The sequence below is a fragment of the Hibiscus syriacus genome, unplaced genomic scaffold, assembly GCF_006381635.1.
Source record: "Hibiscus syriacus cultivar Baekdansim isolate YM2019G1 unplaced genomic scaffold, ASM638163v2 tig00110813_pilon, whole genome shotgun sequence".
Lineage (NCBI taxonomy): Eukaryota > Viridiplantae > Streptophyta > Magnoliopsida > Malvales > Malvaceae > Hibiscus > Hibiscus syriacus.
Genome location: NW_024062871.1, coordinates 830,281 through 847,901, shown reverse-complemented (window position 1 = coordinate 847,901; position 17,621 = coordinate 830,281). Strand labels below are relative to the sequence as shown.

At 34.0% G+C, this 17,621-nt stretch overlaps 2 pseudogenes; both read left to right on the top strand.

Moving 5' to 3' along the window:
* The first annotated feature begins 5,838 nt into the window (after positions 1-5,838).
* On the top strand, positions 5,839-8,486 carry LOC120141796 (annotated as a pseudogene).
* Positions 8,487-14,630: 6,144 nt separating this feature from the next.
* Positions 14,631-17,291, top strand: LOC120141757 (annotated as a pseudogene).
* The last annotated feature ends 330 nt before the right edge of the window (positions 17,292-17,621 follow it).

The following is a 17,621-nucleotide window of genomic DNA, read 5'->3' as shown; positions in this document are numbered from 1 at the left end:
TGTGTTGAAATACTATACGCCATGCATGCAAATTCCAAAGGCATTTATAAACAAACAAAAGTCATTTTCACGAGTTCGGTTTGTCCCCTTAGCCCAGCGTTTTTATCTAAATATAACACTTACACACAATAATTACATGTCAGGCACACTTTCTCAAATATTACCGATCTAGCACCCTTTCTAACTTGCGGCAATAAAACGCGGATCGTCATTCGCGCCTTCACGGGTTCTATCCGAGCTGACGCCACATATTCGTTGGGTTCTGACACGTACCAAAGGCACATATCATGATTTGTGCCTTCTATTATGCACGTTGAATTATTGGTACTCCATTCTTACCCGAACCTGAAAACTCGAATTTTAAACACTCTCCTCCCCTATAAATAACAACCCCTCTAAATGCAAACACCATCACATCAAAATTACCTGCTTATTCTCACTTTTATCAATTCCTTATATCAACCTAAGTAGATTTTGTTATTGTTTTTATATGGTAAAATTATTTTTGATTATATTATATTTATTTTATATTTAATTATTTGAACAAATTTTATTGTACTAATTATTTTATATTATTTTTTGTAATTTTAAAATTGGAAAGCGGGATCATATATCGAGACATTTTGTCGATACGGTAACAATATGAAATTGTGTTATTTAAATTATTGTGAAATTAAAAAAAATATTAGTTTATATTTTAATTCATATATTATATATTTAATTAGGCGTATTTCTAATATAAGACTCACGATCTTTTAAAGTCTCAAAATGACGCTTATTTCAACTATTGTTTACTATGATGGAGAAATTCAAGAAGATGAAATTGGCGTCGTCTTCGCATCAAATCAACCGAATAATTATCCACATAAATGGATTTCGTATAGAGAATACGTCCATGTCGGTTCTCCCATATCATTATTACCCACTCTATATGTGCTTCAGAAGCCAGCCGACTTCTTTTTTGTCTCGTTTATCGATGATATGCATATCATCGAGATTCTTAGGTGCTTCTAGAATAGATTGTACGAAACTAAATTGGCGAAGCACGCGATCAGTAGGATGTCACTTCCACAATAACATAACATATCAGAGAGACCACCACTATTTTGACATCTAATAAGCCTCTCAAGTGATGTGGGATGCAAATCCTCATTTCTTCAGTAGAATAAGAAGCCCATTGAAACTAAAACAAATATATCCCATTGAAACTAAAACAAATATATATATAATTCTTATCAAAATAATATTTTAATTATATAACGATAACTAAAAGTAAATAATAAAATTTAAATACATACCTCTGTATCAGCCTTCTGATCAATGAGTAGTCGAATTTCTTCCAACTCATACGGTAAATCCCAATGATATTTTCTTGCACTTGACCACCTATTCAATGAATTTTTTTTATTATATACTCAAAAAAATATTTATATATGAATTCAGTATTTAAATTACCTCAACAATAGCGGGAAGACCAACAGGTTTTTCACGACCGGACATAAAAGGGCATGTGATACCACGCCCAAGACTGGAGAAGAAGGTGACATCCGTCGATAGCATTTTATCGATAATCAGATGCTCGATGCATTTCCCTATACAAAAATGTCAAAACTGTAGAGCCCCAAAGGAGTGTCCAGGCAACATGAAAATCACGAGGTGACGCAACCACATACAATGAACTTGGTTGCGCAATTTGTCGGGCATCAAGACCCTTCCTATGAGTTGTAGTATGCAAGTTTGTGCATACATTTTAACCTGTTCCTCGAAGGTGTCGCGACTCAAATGTTTAAAAATTGTATCCAATCAATTTAACAGTATTCGACCATTGTTGAAATTAGGTGGAACACCTCCAATATACTCCTAGCACAATGAATGCCAGTCACCATCCACCACCCAAAAATCACATCCCCGTCTATCGAAAGCCCCAAATGTATGGAAACATCCTTCAGCATAATTGTGCACTCTACACACAGAAGATGAAATGTGTATGTCTCTGATCTCCACCTCTCAACCAATGTAAAAATAAGGTTGGATTCAAAGTTACAGTACCCTTCATATTTCGTTACGACCTCGGCTAAATATGCCTAAACATGAGTAGGTATCTCTAACTTAATGTTACGAATGAATGGATCTAATACACGATCTCTCACCTAATTTAATAAATAGTTTACAAATTTAAATATAAACTAATACTAAAAAAATTAAATAAATAAAACATTCACAATAATTAAAATAACAATACAATTTAAAATTGTTATTGTATTGGTAAAATGCATCGAGATATGATTTTCATCTAAATGTAGCATCCCGCCTTCTATTTTATAACTACAAAAAGTAATAAAAGAAATAGTACAATAAAATTTAATAAAATAAAAAATTATTAAATAATTCTAATATAATAGAAAATATTTTTACCTTTTTAATATAAAGATTGATAATATGAAAAATGAGAGAATTTGAGATTTGAGTGTGGTTTGAAGGTTGTGTTGAGTGTGGTATTTATAGGAAGGGGGGAGACGGGTGGTAATTAATGTGGGAGACGAACAATTGAAATAATAAAGGAAAGGTGTGGTACGTGTCAAAAACCCAAGAAGGCACATATGGCGAACCGTGCCTTCCCCTTACGTTGAGCCATCTCGGACTGATACGAAGGCGCGGATGGCGATCTGTGCTTTATTGCCACCGTGTCAGAAAGGATTCTATATAGGTAATATTTTGAGAAATGATATCTGACAGTTAATTATTGTGTAAAGTGATATTTTAGTAAAAACGCCCCTTATCCCTTGGTGACCACACCAGTCCAAATTTGCTGCTCTTTTTTTATTTGCTTCTAACCAAAAATTACGGTGGATATTGCACTTTCGTTACCTACTTACTGTTTACCAACTAAGATGGATATCAAATTATGGTAAACTACATTGACGTTAAATTCAAAACATGTGAAAATTTACATTAATTTCTATATATATATATATATATATATATAATCAAACACTATCGTTTTACATTATATTTTCTTTTTTACCTCTTATCAAACTTATTTTCTAATTTATCAAGATATTAATGATCGAATGGTGATTAAGAGTTCAATGTTCCTTAAATAAATTATCATGTTTGAAATTTGAATGAAAATTTAATATTAGAAAAAATTATCTCTCATTTGAGGAACTAATCTTATTTGATTAGTGATGGATTCACCTTATGCCTAGAGTGGGTAAATGTCCACCTTGAAATCCCTTCAATTAATTATCTATTTCACTAATAGTGTCAACCCTAAAATTTTATTTGCATCCGTAATTTTGTATTTGTTAATAATTGTATCTCCACCTTAAAAAATATTTATGAATTTATCCAATAAACTTAATTCCAAATATAATCGAGATGAGGTCCATGAAATTATTATATACATAAAGGTTTAAATGTAGAAACACATTTTGGATTAATGTTTCAAAATAATATATTTTTTGGTTTAGTAGTTCATCTTCTTCAAGAAAAAAATAAATGGTTTAGGTAAAATATATCCATGGATATATTTTAGTGTGTTTGGTTGTAACTGTGAACCAACATTCCAATGGACAATTTCGCTTTATTGCATACGCACCTTTGTTTATCAACCACACTCACAACGGGATTCCTTAATGATTTTTCATTTAAATAGATAAAAAAAAAAGCTATTGTCGTTATTTTTTAATGTTATTAAAGTCAACAATAGGACTGTCTTAAGTCAAGTATTTTGGCTGCATGGGCAATATTGTCTTAATCATTCATTCACCTTATTTTATACGGCAACAAATTACCTTCGTCAAAGGAAATAGGTATTCACTGCATGTAGTATTATCGTTAATCTTTAACCACGGATAACTAAATAAAATTAAAGAATAACATTATATATAATTTTAAAATAATTAATAATTAGATTATCAAACCAAAAATAAATAATCAAATAATTAATTAACCATGTACATGAAAGATATTACTCAAAAAAGAATTTGATTAATATAAGGTAAGTACAAATTAGAATATGTTTAAAGATAATTTTCAACCATTTAATATTGAGCAATCATGCTCCTTACATTCTGTGCTTGAACCCGAAACCTCAAGAAATAATAACAATTTTTTTACCACTGAGGTCGTTTGGTTATACATATTATTCAAATTTTAAGATAAAATATTATCATGATTATACATCATATTTTAAATTTAAATATTTATGGATAATAAGAATTAAGTAGAAGAAATTTAAAAATCGATTGTAGTGTGGTTCGTGGGTGCAGTGCATGATAGTTTTATTAAGTACTGTAAGTCTGTAATGCACATAAGCAGCCCCATGATCAATTGCTTGGTGCTCGGTTCATGGATTGTTCCCAGTTCCCACGTTTCACCGTACATATTAACATTGATATTAAGTGCATTAATATGATAGTGGGATAGTTAATGAGTAGTTTTTCTTTTATGGGAAATGACCACTATAAATACGAGTGAGTTAGCAAAAGATTTCTATGCACGAAATTATAATCAAATTTTCTTGTGAAACTATAACTTTTGGCGATGACTTTCAAGCATTTACAAGACTTTAACGGTTTTAGTATTTTAAACAATAAAATCCGTCGCATTTTTTTTTTGCCATCCATATTTTAAGGGTGAAGCTTTGCCCCTACTAATCAGGATATTTAATTTTGATAGGTAAGTCACCCAACAACGAGAATTTTTTGAATATACAAGGCCTCAGACTCAAAACATGCTTAAATAATAACAAACTACTTACCATTAAAATCAATATTGTTAATTAAAATTTGTCATATTTGATGATAGTATAACCACAATTAAAATTTTAACATTCAATTCAAATAATAATTAAATGTATTCATATTCGAATTCGAATTCACATGATGCTTTATTTATATTATTGAACATTGGATTATGTTTTAGTGTTGAGAATGATAAAATTGATAAACAAACATAAAAGAAGGATGTGAAAGCAGGATTGGTGACAAATTGTATGATTATTTATACAATTTGCATATGCAAACAAGTCAACAATCTAATTTGGGTTTTACTTCACCTAGACCGTACAATTAAGAAAAAGGGTCCCATATCAAGTGGCAGTCATTGATTAATCGCTTCAACTTTAATGACTGAACAATTATGTGCTTATCATGTTGTATAGAAAATTCAAAATCCTAAATTAAAAAATATATATATATTTGAGAAATTTAAAGGAGGAGAGAATATTTGTGGTAGGCCAGCACTGAGATCAGTTTTCATATTATTTAGTCAAAACCTATTTTAGGTGGCGTGCTGACCACAGCATTATTCCCTGGGGTGGGTCCATTTCATTTAACCCTCTGCCTTCAACGAAATTTTCGCATAATTACACCCACATGATCCCCAACACAAGGGTAGATCAGTCATTGCAGATAAATAAATAAATAAACTATATGCTATACACACATGGACGTTTTTAACAACTCTGTCTAAACTCTCTGTTTTCTTTCTCCTTTCTCGAATTCGTTTCCTCTTCTGAAAAGTCTCGTTTTTTTTCCTGGAATTTTCCCCTTTTTTATGGCTTGATTTTAAGTAAAAACCTGAATCCCAAAATAAAGAACTTCAAAAAGGAAAATGGAGAAGGATTAAAGCAATTTCTTTTGAAGCTCATTTCATTTCAAAAAAAAATAAAATAAAAACATATTTACTTTCATTGCAGTGATTGAAGAACAAACCAAAGGTACGCTCTCTAATTTAGCTCCCGTCAATCACTCCCATCTTCTTTTTTCTATTGGGATTTTCAAGTACACATTATCTATTAATTTTAATCTGTTTCTCATAATGAAGCTCTGTTTTTGTTCTATCTTCTTTTCAGGTAGTTGATGATTGCTCTGTTTTCATATGGAGAATCCGAAGATGATGAAGTTATATTTCTCAATAACAGTTACATCTTTTTTCGTTATCTCCCAAGTAAACTCAGTTCACTCGGAGAACAAGTGCCAAGGCTCCTGCGTAAACGGCAATTCCACGAGATTCCTACCATTTCCATTCGGATTCTCATCGGGTTGTCCGATTCAACTCAATTGCAGCTCAAGTAGCGGGGTTGTAATCGGAGACTTCCATGTCTTGAAAGTATCTTCCACCGACATCATCGTTGATCTTCCCAACAAATGCGACCGACAGCTTGCTTCGCTCGCCGTTCTATTCGGCGCAAACTATGCGCCCTCAGCTGCCAATTATCTTCTGCTCGAAAACTGTTCCAAGCCCTTACAAACTCCTTGTGAAATAAGCGCAACGTTTCTAGAAAGATCATTCAAAGTCAAACCTTGCGTTGCTAAGAGCGATACTACGAGTTGTTTAACCGGCAGTAATGGTGGGCGGTTGCTGAGTTTCGATGAAGTTAATAATACGCAGTGCCGTTTCTTGTTTTCATCCACTACGATTTTAGCCGACCCGGCGAGTGACTCGGCGTTTTCATTGGAGATGGGGCGAGTTAACTTGAAATGGTGGATCAAAGGAGAGTGTAACTGTGATACAAACGCCGGTTGCACAAAGTTAAGAATGGTAACAAAACGGTGGGGTTTCAGTGCCTTTGCAATGAAGGGTTTGACGGTGATGGATTCAAAGAAGGCGGTGGTTGCCGGCGAGGTAAGTCGGATCTTTTTTATATCAGTAGTATTGTTTGTTTTGTTTATGGGGTGACCTTTAGCAGAGGGAAGTGGGAAAGTAGACGTTTATGGGGCTCGTTTTCCAATGAAAGGGTGACGCCTCATTTTTATGACCCGTTTGGCTTCATTTTTCTCTGTGTTTGTTTTTTGACTTGGAATTTAGATTACTTGGGAGGGAAATTATGGGATTCTTGGCTAATATCTCGAAGTGGGAGCCTTCTAACAGTTTGACTAGATTGAACCAATGGGATATAGATGCACTGTTTTTTGTTAGTATGATACTGAATATTATAGCTTCTAATTTCCCTAATTGGATAAATCACTAACTCCTTTCTCATTGCTATGCTTATCAGTTTCCAAGTGCAATGCTTCAAAATTCATATCTGGAAAATGCGGAGGTACAAGAGTTGGTGTTCTAGTTGGAGGTAATTAGGCAATAAATCACCATAGAATGTTGGTTTTCGTCATTCTTCTTGTTTCTGTATTGTGTTATTCCAGTAACCAATGAACCCTGTTGTTTTCTTCTTAGGGCTTGTTGCGGGGGCTTTGCTGACGAGCGGTGTGGTTCTTTTATGTTGCCTTGTGCGAAGGTGTTGTAATTCTTCAAATGAACAGATGAATGCAAAGCGCCGTCTATGTGAAGCTGCCGGCAGCACGAGTGTTCCTTTCTATTCGTATCGAGAGATTGAAAGAGCTACCGATGGCTTCTCTGATAAACATAGGTTGGGGACTGGAGCCTACGGTACAGTGTATGCTGGAAAACTCCACAATGATGAATTGGTTGCAATAAAAAGGTTCAGATATAGAGACCCTGATAGTATTGACCAAGTAATGAATGAGATTAAGCTCCTTTCCTCAGTCAGTCACACAAATCACGTCCGCCTCTTAGGTTGCTGCATCGAGGAGGGTGAGCCGATCCTGGTCTACGAATTCATGCCTAACGGAACTTTATCCCAGCATCTACAGAGAGAGAGAGGTGAAGGACTTCCATGGACCGTACGGCTCACCATTGCTGCTGAAACTGCCAAGGCTATTGCCTACCTTCACTCTGTGAATCCGCCTATATTTCATCGAGATATAAAGTCTAGTAATATACTCTTGGATTACAACTTTCGATCCAAGGTAGCTGATTTTGGTCTTTCCAGGCTTGGGATGACTGAATCATCCCACATCTCAACCGCACCTCAAGGAACACCAGGGTATCTTGATCCTCAATACCATCAGTACTTCTATCTTTCAGATAAAAGTGATGTTTATAGTTTCGGGGTTGTGCTTATTGAGATAATATCTGCACTGAAAGTGGTCGACTTCTCACGTCCTCATTGTGAGGTAAACTTGGCTGCACTTGCTACTGACCGGATAGGAAGAGGCTGCATGGATGAAATAATCGATCCATACCTCGACCTACATCGGGATTCTTGGACACTGTCATCGATTCACAATGTGGCTGAGCTTGCCTTTAGATGCCTTTCTTTTCATCCAGACATGAGACCAACCATGCTTGAAGCTGCGGAAGAGCTGGAACGCATCAGGCTCAGTGCTTGGGTTCCATGTATGTGTATTGGGTCACCTTCAGCTTCCTGTTGTCCATCCTCTTATGACGAAAGTGAGACATTTTCAAGTAACAAGACATCGGCCGAAAAGTCGATGACTGTTGAAAGCCGGAGTTTGATGGTAAAGCAAATGGAAGGGAACTGTTTACCTTCCTTGGATGATGTTAAAACTAGCTCCCCTGTTTCAGTCCATGATCATTGGTTAAGTGACCAAAGCTCACCTTCAACAAATAGCTTGTTGGGTAACCAAACCTTACAGAAATCAACACAAATTAGATAATTATGTAAGTATGATCATATGATTCAATGGGATCTTTTTATTGATTCATGAGAATCTAAAAGCAGTATTTTGTTTCAAGAGAAAAAAATTAATTTCTTGATGAAATTACTTTAAAACATACAAAATTTCAAGATTTTTGGGCCTCAGTCGCTAAAATACCATTAATAACATTGTTTTGAAAACCGGACCGGTCAGTTCAACCGGTTTAACCGGGAACCGTTGCCTAGTCCGGTTCAATCTAGACCGGTTGAATTGTTACTAGTGAACCGGCCAGAACCGCTGAATCGTCCAAACCGGACCGACTGAAAACCGGAAAAAAACCGCCAATTTTGTTTTTTTTAAATTAAACCAAACGACGTCGTTTGTTAAACGAGCCAAGTCGAACTCGAGTATTGCTGAGCTCGACTCGAACTTGAAAAATTTAAAAGTAAGCTCAACTAGATTCAAACTCACTAGCTAAAAATTATGAAGTTTAACTCGAACTCGAAATATAATATTGAAACTTGAACTCGAAAATGCTTGAACTCAAAAAAAAAATTAGAAGCTCGATTGAAGCCTAAAATTCGAGCTTGATTGAAGTGAAAGAATAGTTCACTCAATGCTTACCAAAAGGCTCCATGATTTTGAATGCCAAATTACCTCTATTATTTATAAAAGTTAGTTGGGATGATCTTCTATGTTTCTTAGCCATGTGAGATTGTTTAAAAAAAATTAAACCAAACAATATCATTTTGTTATGATTTTTTTAGCCCCAAATTTATTTTTTAATTATAGTTATATAATTATATTTATTATTTAATATGTTTTACCTTAAATATTATGTTGTAGTTAATTTTAATCATTTTATTTCACTTGATTTTATGGTTTTTAACTTATATATGTTATGACTTGCTTTGAATATGAATTGTAATATAAAAAATTATTTTTTATTAAATATTTTTGATATTTTATTTAATTTTTTAAATAATTATGACGTTCTGATTCTTTCGACCGGTCGGACCGATTCGACCGATTGAACCAATGAACCGATAGCATGACCGATTTCCTAACCGGTCCGATTCTGAAAACCATGATTAATAATAAAAGTAGTTACCACAACGCCGAGGAATTCGGTTCTCGCCACAGCATCCATGTGAGCGAAACACGCCAAAAATAATGGCATTTTTGATCTCCTACTCCGCCTATTTCAGTCCTTTCTCCACCGTCTCCAGCCTTTTCTACGCTGTCTCGAACCCTCCTTTCTTTACTATTTTTACCGGTTCCTTCTCCACGTTCTTCAATTTTTTTGTACTTATTGTCTATTTAAAGCTTCGGAATGACATGGATGTCCCTTGTTCCCATATGTAATGGGGTAAGGGGGAGATAAGATAGTAGACTGCCCCCAACACTAGGTTGGGTGCAGCTTCCGTAGGAGACCTCCAAATTATAAAATGCATTCCATGGGACTCGATCCTACGACCTCAAAATTAAGAATCTTGTGCTCTACCAACTGAACTGGATGGTCATTCCAATAACATCTCATAATATATTAGAGTCAAATTTATTATCAAACGATCAAATTTATTCATCTTAAGACTTACAAACAACTATCATGATCTCACATGTAATATCAAGAATACGAGTCCTTATAAAATCCTTCTTGCAATATTGAAAAAGGAGAGGATTCTCTGTCTCTCTTTCTCTCTTCTTCTCCAAAGAGAGAATAATACCTTATACCACTTAAATCGATCACTCGCCTTACATACATTGATTCTGGTTCTTCATCCAGATTAAAAGGGATTGACTGTCTATTATCGTCATCTTAACCTTGATTTCTTCCTTAAACCTAACACCGAAATATCATGTGTATTTGACAATGATTTTATAGTTGTTAATATCGTTCTAACCATCAAAAAGAAAAAAAGTAACCTCTGGTTCAACGCAAATTCCTATTATGTGCCTTGAACGATTGTCCAGGATACGAGTGACGCACATTGTTGACTGAGATAGTAGAGTATATGTGATAAAATTGTGGAAACCATTTAGATAATTTGTGAGAATACTACTCATTTCAAATATAATTATGAAAACAACCATCAAACAACATTAATTCCAGAAATGATATATCTGGATTACATAGGATATAGGCGCGTTCAGTTATAGCTCTTTTTTCGATTTAAATTTTGAAGTGTTTTATAATTTTTATAGATATGATATTTTACTTGTCATATATGTAATTAGATTATCAAAATATCCCTAATACTAATTAAATGTGTTTAACGCCCAAAGAGTTCGTGAAAGTGCTATAAGTTCATAATGTTTAGCTGAACTTCAACAAGAAAGCATATACCAACATTCTAGAGTCGAGATTTGTAGGTTGAGCTTCAAAGTCTTATTATTCTTATAACAACATTTGTGAGCTTATATTGTTTATTTGGTTGAGTGCTTTATTTTTTCACAAACATCTTTGTCTTTATAAAGATTATTTTCTTGTTTGCTTTTGTATCTCTTTGAGAGGTAATATATTCTTAAGGTTCTGTGGTATAAATACAAAAGAAGTTTGTAATGTTATATCTTATCCTTAAAAGGTAAATAAATTAGTGAATTTGAGAAAATTTTTAATGTGAATCACTAAGACAGTTTTTTTAAAAAAAAAATTGAACCACTATGAAATCATTCTGTCGATTTTTCTTTTCTCAAGTTTCCACTAAATTTCTTTCAAGAAAAAATATATCCTCTCATGAACACTTTTGATTGATCGTAGAAGCTAACAATGCATTTGTTACCAAGAGAATAAAACTGTTTTGAAAATGCACAAGGTTAAATTGAAAAACGAAAAACATATTTCAGCAAAAAACACTTTCATTTTCTATAGATAGAAAATCTTTGCACTTTAGTGTTGTATAGCCATTCTTGAAAATTTTAATTTATATTTGAAATGTGATGTTGAAATTCGATCTAAAATTGGAAGTAAAAATAGATGATAAAAGTGTAAAATCAAAAGCGCTCTTTATGAAAAAAATTTAAAAGGTGGGCTTTTTCAGTCATACCTTTTATTTGAACCAATAAAATCATTTTTAGGTGTTAACTGGATATGTAAAAGATACGTATGATAGAACATATATTTATCTTACGTGTCACGTCAAGTCAACTAAAAGATATCATTTTTTTGTTTAATAAAAAATTAATTAAAAATATTTAGGGGGTGTAAATGAACTTAGCTTAAATGATTAAGATTATATTACTATTTATTTGTTTATTTTTTTTAAGGTGTTTGTGTTTGCTTAAATTTTTAATAATGTATTCGTGTCGTTTATTTATTGTTCGCGAATATATTCGTTTAATGTTCTTGAACTTGTTAGTTTATATGTTCACGAATGTGATTATTTAGCGTTAATGAATATGTTTATTTGGTGTTCGTTTAGCTTTCGTTTATAGGTTAAATTTTTAGTTTTATCCTTTCATTGGTAAGCTAAAGAAAAATAATAAAATTATGTCACTAGTGTTTAAACTCCTTAAAATTCATAGTTTAAAATTTAACTTTTATCATGTGTTCAATTTAATCCCTATCTTCACAAGTGTTTAAAATATAAAAAAAAAGAAAAGAAAAAAAGAGATCTGGATAAACGAGCTTATTCATGAACATAAATGAATGAGTCAAAAAAACGAGCTCATAAATGAGTGTGTTCGTGAATATAAACGAAACAAACACATCTCTATTTGAGTTCATTTGTTTATTAAATGAACATAAAAAATTATTTATACTCGTTTATTTAACTTATCAGACGAACATAAACGAACTGTTTACCAAATGCTCTATACATTTACACTCCTAAAAAATATGTTTGTAAATTATTATTTTAAAGTATTTTTTATTTATTTTTTAAAAAATTCCAATAATTTTTCCTACCTTCAACCCGCCAAAGAAAATGTCTTAGTGAGCTTTATGAGATATTTATTAATGGACAGATTATGTGGGAGATAAAAGGAAAATGACAAGGTATTTAACCTTACCTTATCATATTAAGTGAGTTTCAAAATTCTAGTTATTTTTTTAGTATTTTTTTACTTTTAATTATGATATTAGTCTTAAATTGATCGTTGATCGTTGATTTTTCTTATTCTCTGATAATATGATATATGTTTTTTTTGTCTAGTTAGTCTCTTCCTTTTTATGTGAAATTGATTGATGATTTTATCTGCTATTGTAGCACAATTTTTTTCTTTTTTTCCTTTTTTAGCTTTGACGTTCCATTTCAATATTCAAATGATGTTATTTGATTATCCCATTGATCTATCACTATTTTAGACCTTTGGACTAGATATTGATAACGTTCACAATTACTGATGATAGATCCTGATTAAGTTGTAATAATGTCAATTTATCAATAAGTCATTATTGTTATATGTAGTTTTATGTTAGTGTTGATAATATTTATCCATTCATCATCAATAATAATATTTATTTGTATCTAAAATTTGTTCGAGTTATTTATTTAAATTTGCTTTTATATGATTTTTTATCCTTAAAAGATTAATCTTTGCATTCAAATGATTTTAAAAATTATTTAATTTACATAATTAATTTGTTTTTATTTTTATAATCTCCATGCGATTAAAATGTTTATTCTTCTATTAATAAAATTAAAACTAACTGCTACTATTATTTAAAAGAAAAAGAACTCAAATTAGAAGAAAAAAAAGAGGAAAAAAGAAAAATCTCACCGAACCGTGTGAATAATACGGAAATAAAGTGCTTCAAATAGTCTACTAATTCAATGATCTTGTCTATCTTCCATGTTTCATTCAAAGGCAATTATTATGAGAAGATTCAACTTTGAAAAAAAGCTTGCTCTTGACATCATCACCGCCACCATCTTAACCTAATTATTTGATCATCATATTAGTAGTTTAATATTTAATAACTGAATGTATATGACTAAACCATGTTAGTTAACAATATTAAAGGAAGTAATCAATGAGAGTAATAATCGATGTCTAATCCCAATGCTTCCCCCTGCCTCTCTTCCATCTACATCTCCATTTACCCTCCTTCAATTTCAATTTTTTTATGGGTGGCCATTAGCCATGTAATATTCCTCGGTAGTTCCCTCGTAAATGTACTCATAAATGCAAAGCAAGGTAGAGGGTATAGCTGACAATGGCGGACAAGTTGCTATTAATGATATCCAGCGCCATAACTTTGGTTTTCAGACCTGAAATTTCCACAAAAATTCAAAATGGAAAAAAAGGATTAAAGCTTCAAAAAATTCAACCATTTTTAAGCTGTGGGGCTTCTCTTTTATGCGGGTCACGTGCTTTAGAATGTGGGCAGTGCTCATTTATTTTCATATGACACTATTAAATAACAGTGGCTTTATTGATGAACACACGAAAGTTCAAAATTTTCTTCCCCACTCAACGGAAAAGTATGAGGAAAGAAATATCAATTTCCTTTTCAATTAGTTGTTTACTCCAAAGCAATTTTAACAGTACAATTTTGTTCTCTTGCTTGTGGGATTTTGGTTTCTTGTAAACCTTGTACCTTGATTAAGCTCCCACATAAGGAAAGCAACTAAAAATCAATAATCTTTTGGCTATGATGTACAATGGAAAAGATAAAGCGTCTTAATCACAATATTTAGAAATGGGACAAAATCAAAATCAAGGAGTAGACACTACTCACTGTCTATAGTTTTGTTGATGATTCTATTAAGCAAACTTAGCTTTGAGTCGACTATATGTAACCACAATAGAAAGAAATTAAAAGGTCATTATTGATAAACTACAAGTACTGTATTCTAATTGAATTCGATAATCACATTCGAATGAATTATAACTTTCATTATTTTTTGTTTTGAACACAATTATGGTTATTATTGTTTTTAAAAGAAAATAATTAGTGATTATAAAACAATTCACTGTTTACTAAGATGGGAGCCAAGCAAGATGGGGTTAATTGCTGCGGCTTTGTTTATATGGTTTTCTTCGAAAAAGCTATCTTTTCTCAGTCCTCCTTTTCCCTTCTGACATTTTAGAGAGACAGAGAGTTGGAGTAGTTGAGGCTTTGAGATTCTTATTCAAAAGAGCAAAAGATTATGTAAAAAATTGTTCCTCCTTTTTCGAAATTTGTGGAAGTTTTCATTTGTCGCGTTCGAGTTTTCCACTATTCCAATTCCCCACCTAATTTTATTTTACAAATTGCTTCTTCCTTTTCTTTCTAAACCTAACACCACCCCCTTCCATTCATTCTTCTGCTCTTCTCCAAACTTTAAAACTTGAAGAAGGAAAATGAATCTACTTTAGGTTTTTCCAGATTAGTTTCTAGAAGTTCAAAGCATTTTGATCTTCATCTGAAAGAAAAATGGCAGCTGACAAACCTAGCTCTAAAGGCCAAGCATGGTTAGATTTTCACTTTATTTTCGTTTCTCATCTTTCACAAAATGGAACCTTTATTTATTTTTTCTTATTTTGATTTACAGGTTTTGTGCCACTGGATTACCAACTGATATCATCATTGAGGTTGATGATATGACGTTTCATCTCCATAAGGTTAGTATGGTTTTGATTTTAGTTTGGGTCCTTTGGGATTAAAACTAACCTATATTCTGCTTAGTAATTTTCCTTTTCCTTTTCTTTTAGTTTCCCTTGATATCAAAAAGCCGAAAGCTTGATCAGTTAATAGAAGAGCAAGGTAGGAAATCATCTACTGTAACTGTTGCCAAACAAAAGCAGCGTGAAACCGAGACTGAAATCGAAGAAGAAGAAACAGAGGAATATCAAGAGCAACAAGATGATGACGAAGAAGGAGATCGTTACCGGATATCTCTTCAGGGTTTCCCCGGTGGTTCGGACACTTTTGAGATCGCTGCCAAATTCTGTTACGGTGTTAAAATCGATCTCTCATCCTCCACCATCGTTCCTCTCCGTTGCGCCGCCGAGTTTCTGGAAATGACTGATGAGTACTCTGAGGATAACCTTATTTCCAAAACCGAAAGGTTCCTTTCTCAATCGGTTTTTAAAAGCCTTAAAGAATCGATCAAAGCGTTAAAATCGTGTGAATCAGTGATGACCTTAGCTGAATCTTTAGGCATTGTTCAGAGATTGATTGATTCGATTGTTTCGAGAGCTTCTTCTGTAGACCCGACTCTGTTTGGCTGGCCAGTGAATGACGGAGCGATTGAAGCTAAAGGAGCTTCGACTCAAGCTTCATGGAATGGAATCGAAACTGGTTTGAGAAGAAAAGCTCTAGCTCGAACAAACAATCTAGAGTCGTGGTTTGAGGATCTGGCATTGCTGAGTTTACCGTTGTTTAAACGCTTCATATCAACGTTGAAAGGGCGAGATCTGAATCCAGAAGTCATCGAAATCTGCCTTATGTGTTACGCTAAGAAGTACATTCCTGGAACTTCTCGGTCAAATCGGAAACCGTCATCGTCCATGGCTGCTGCTATTTCAGAGAGTGAACGGCGAGAGCTTTTGGAGACTATTATCTCGAACCTCCCCTTAGAAAAGACCCGTTCATCAACAGCGACGCAGTTCTTATTCGGTTTGTTACGAACCGCTAATATTTTAAACGCATCGGAACCTACCAAAACCGCTTTGGAGAAGAAGATCGGTTTCCAGCTAGAGCAAGCTACGTTAGACGATCTGTTAATCCCGAGCTATTCGAATCTCAACGAAACGCTTTATGACGTTGATTGTATTGAGAGGATTTTAGGTTATTTTTTGGATGGATTAGAAGAGAGAAGCGCTGCTGGAATCGAAGCCGAAATCGAAGGCAACGACGATAACATTATTAATAGCAGTAGACTGCCTTCATTAATGCTCGTCGGAAAACTAATCGATGGTTACCTTTCCGAGATCGCATCTGACGCCAACTTGAAGCCGGATAAGTTCTATAATCTCGCAATTTCACTTCCTGATCAAGCTAGGAACTTCGACGACGGACTTTACAGAGCTGTTGATGTATACCTCAAGGTACTAAAAAGAGCATTAATTCTTTCTTTTTTTAAAAAAATGATTGAAGTTAATTAATTGATTTTTTTCTCTCATTATTTTGCAGGCGCATCCTTGGATACCGGAATCGGAGCGGGAAAAGATATGCGGAGTGTTAAACTGTCAAAAGCTGACACTGGAAGCATGCACGCACGCTGCACAAAACGAGCGGTTGCCGTTACGCGCGGTGGTCCAAGTGCTGTTTTTCGAGCAGCTGCAACTACGCCACGCCATTGCTGGTACGTTGTTGGCGGCGGAAGCGGCGCCAATGAATGCGGGGAGATTGTCGGAGACGAGGAGAAGAAGAGGACGAGGAAGGAGAAGAGGAAGAGGAAGAAAGGGTGGCGGTGTCACGTGGGGAGGAAGGCAGAAGAAGTTGTAGCAGGTGGAGAGTAGCTGTGAGGAAGAATCAGGTGCTGCGACTGGACATGGATAGCATGAGGACGCGGGTACATCAACTGGAGAGGGAATGTTCGACGATGAAGAAAGTGATCCAGAAGATTGAGAAAGCAGGTCCACGTGGCGGTGGATGGAGAGGATCGTTGAATAAAAGGTTTGGGTGTAAGTTGAAGACTCAAGTTTGTGATTCACACGAGTCAACGGTTGAGGAGACACGAAGGGGAAGACATCATCATCAACAATAGAGCAGGTCCTTCCTCCATAACAATTAAGAAACAATAAAGTTCTCTTTTTTTAAAATTCTTATTTTTGGGGAAATTTGTTAATTCAACTCATCTTTTGAGGCAGTGCAATGGAATGTAAATAATGAAAGGGGCAGGTCATGATGGGCTAGTGGAGAAGGGTGACGATTTATTTAATGAAAAGTATTTTAATTTTATGCTGCGTGGAAGAATCACGTTGGATCAAACTTAGAGTACAAAAGCCTTATTCCCTCGTGTGTGTTTTCTTTTAAATTCAATCTGTGACCTTCGAGCTTTTAGTTTATTATAGGCTCCATTTTTAACCCTAAATTCTGGTTGTACAAAATCAAAATGGTGGTGGTAGGGAGTTGAGAAATGATTGGGTGAGATTCTGAAATATGGTTTGAAATCAATAAATGCCGTGTTCTGCCAAAATTACTGAAGGAGTATAATAATAATCAGAATTCAGCGATAGGCATAGTGTTTGAATGCCCCCTTCTACTTCGTATGATTAATA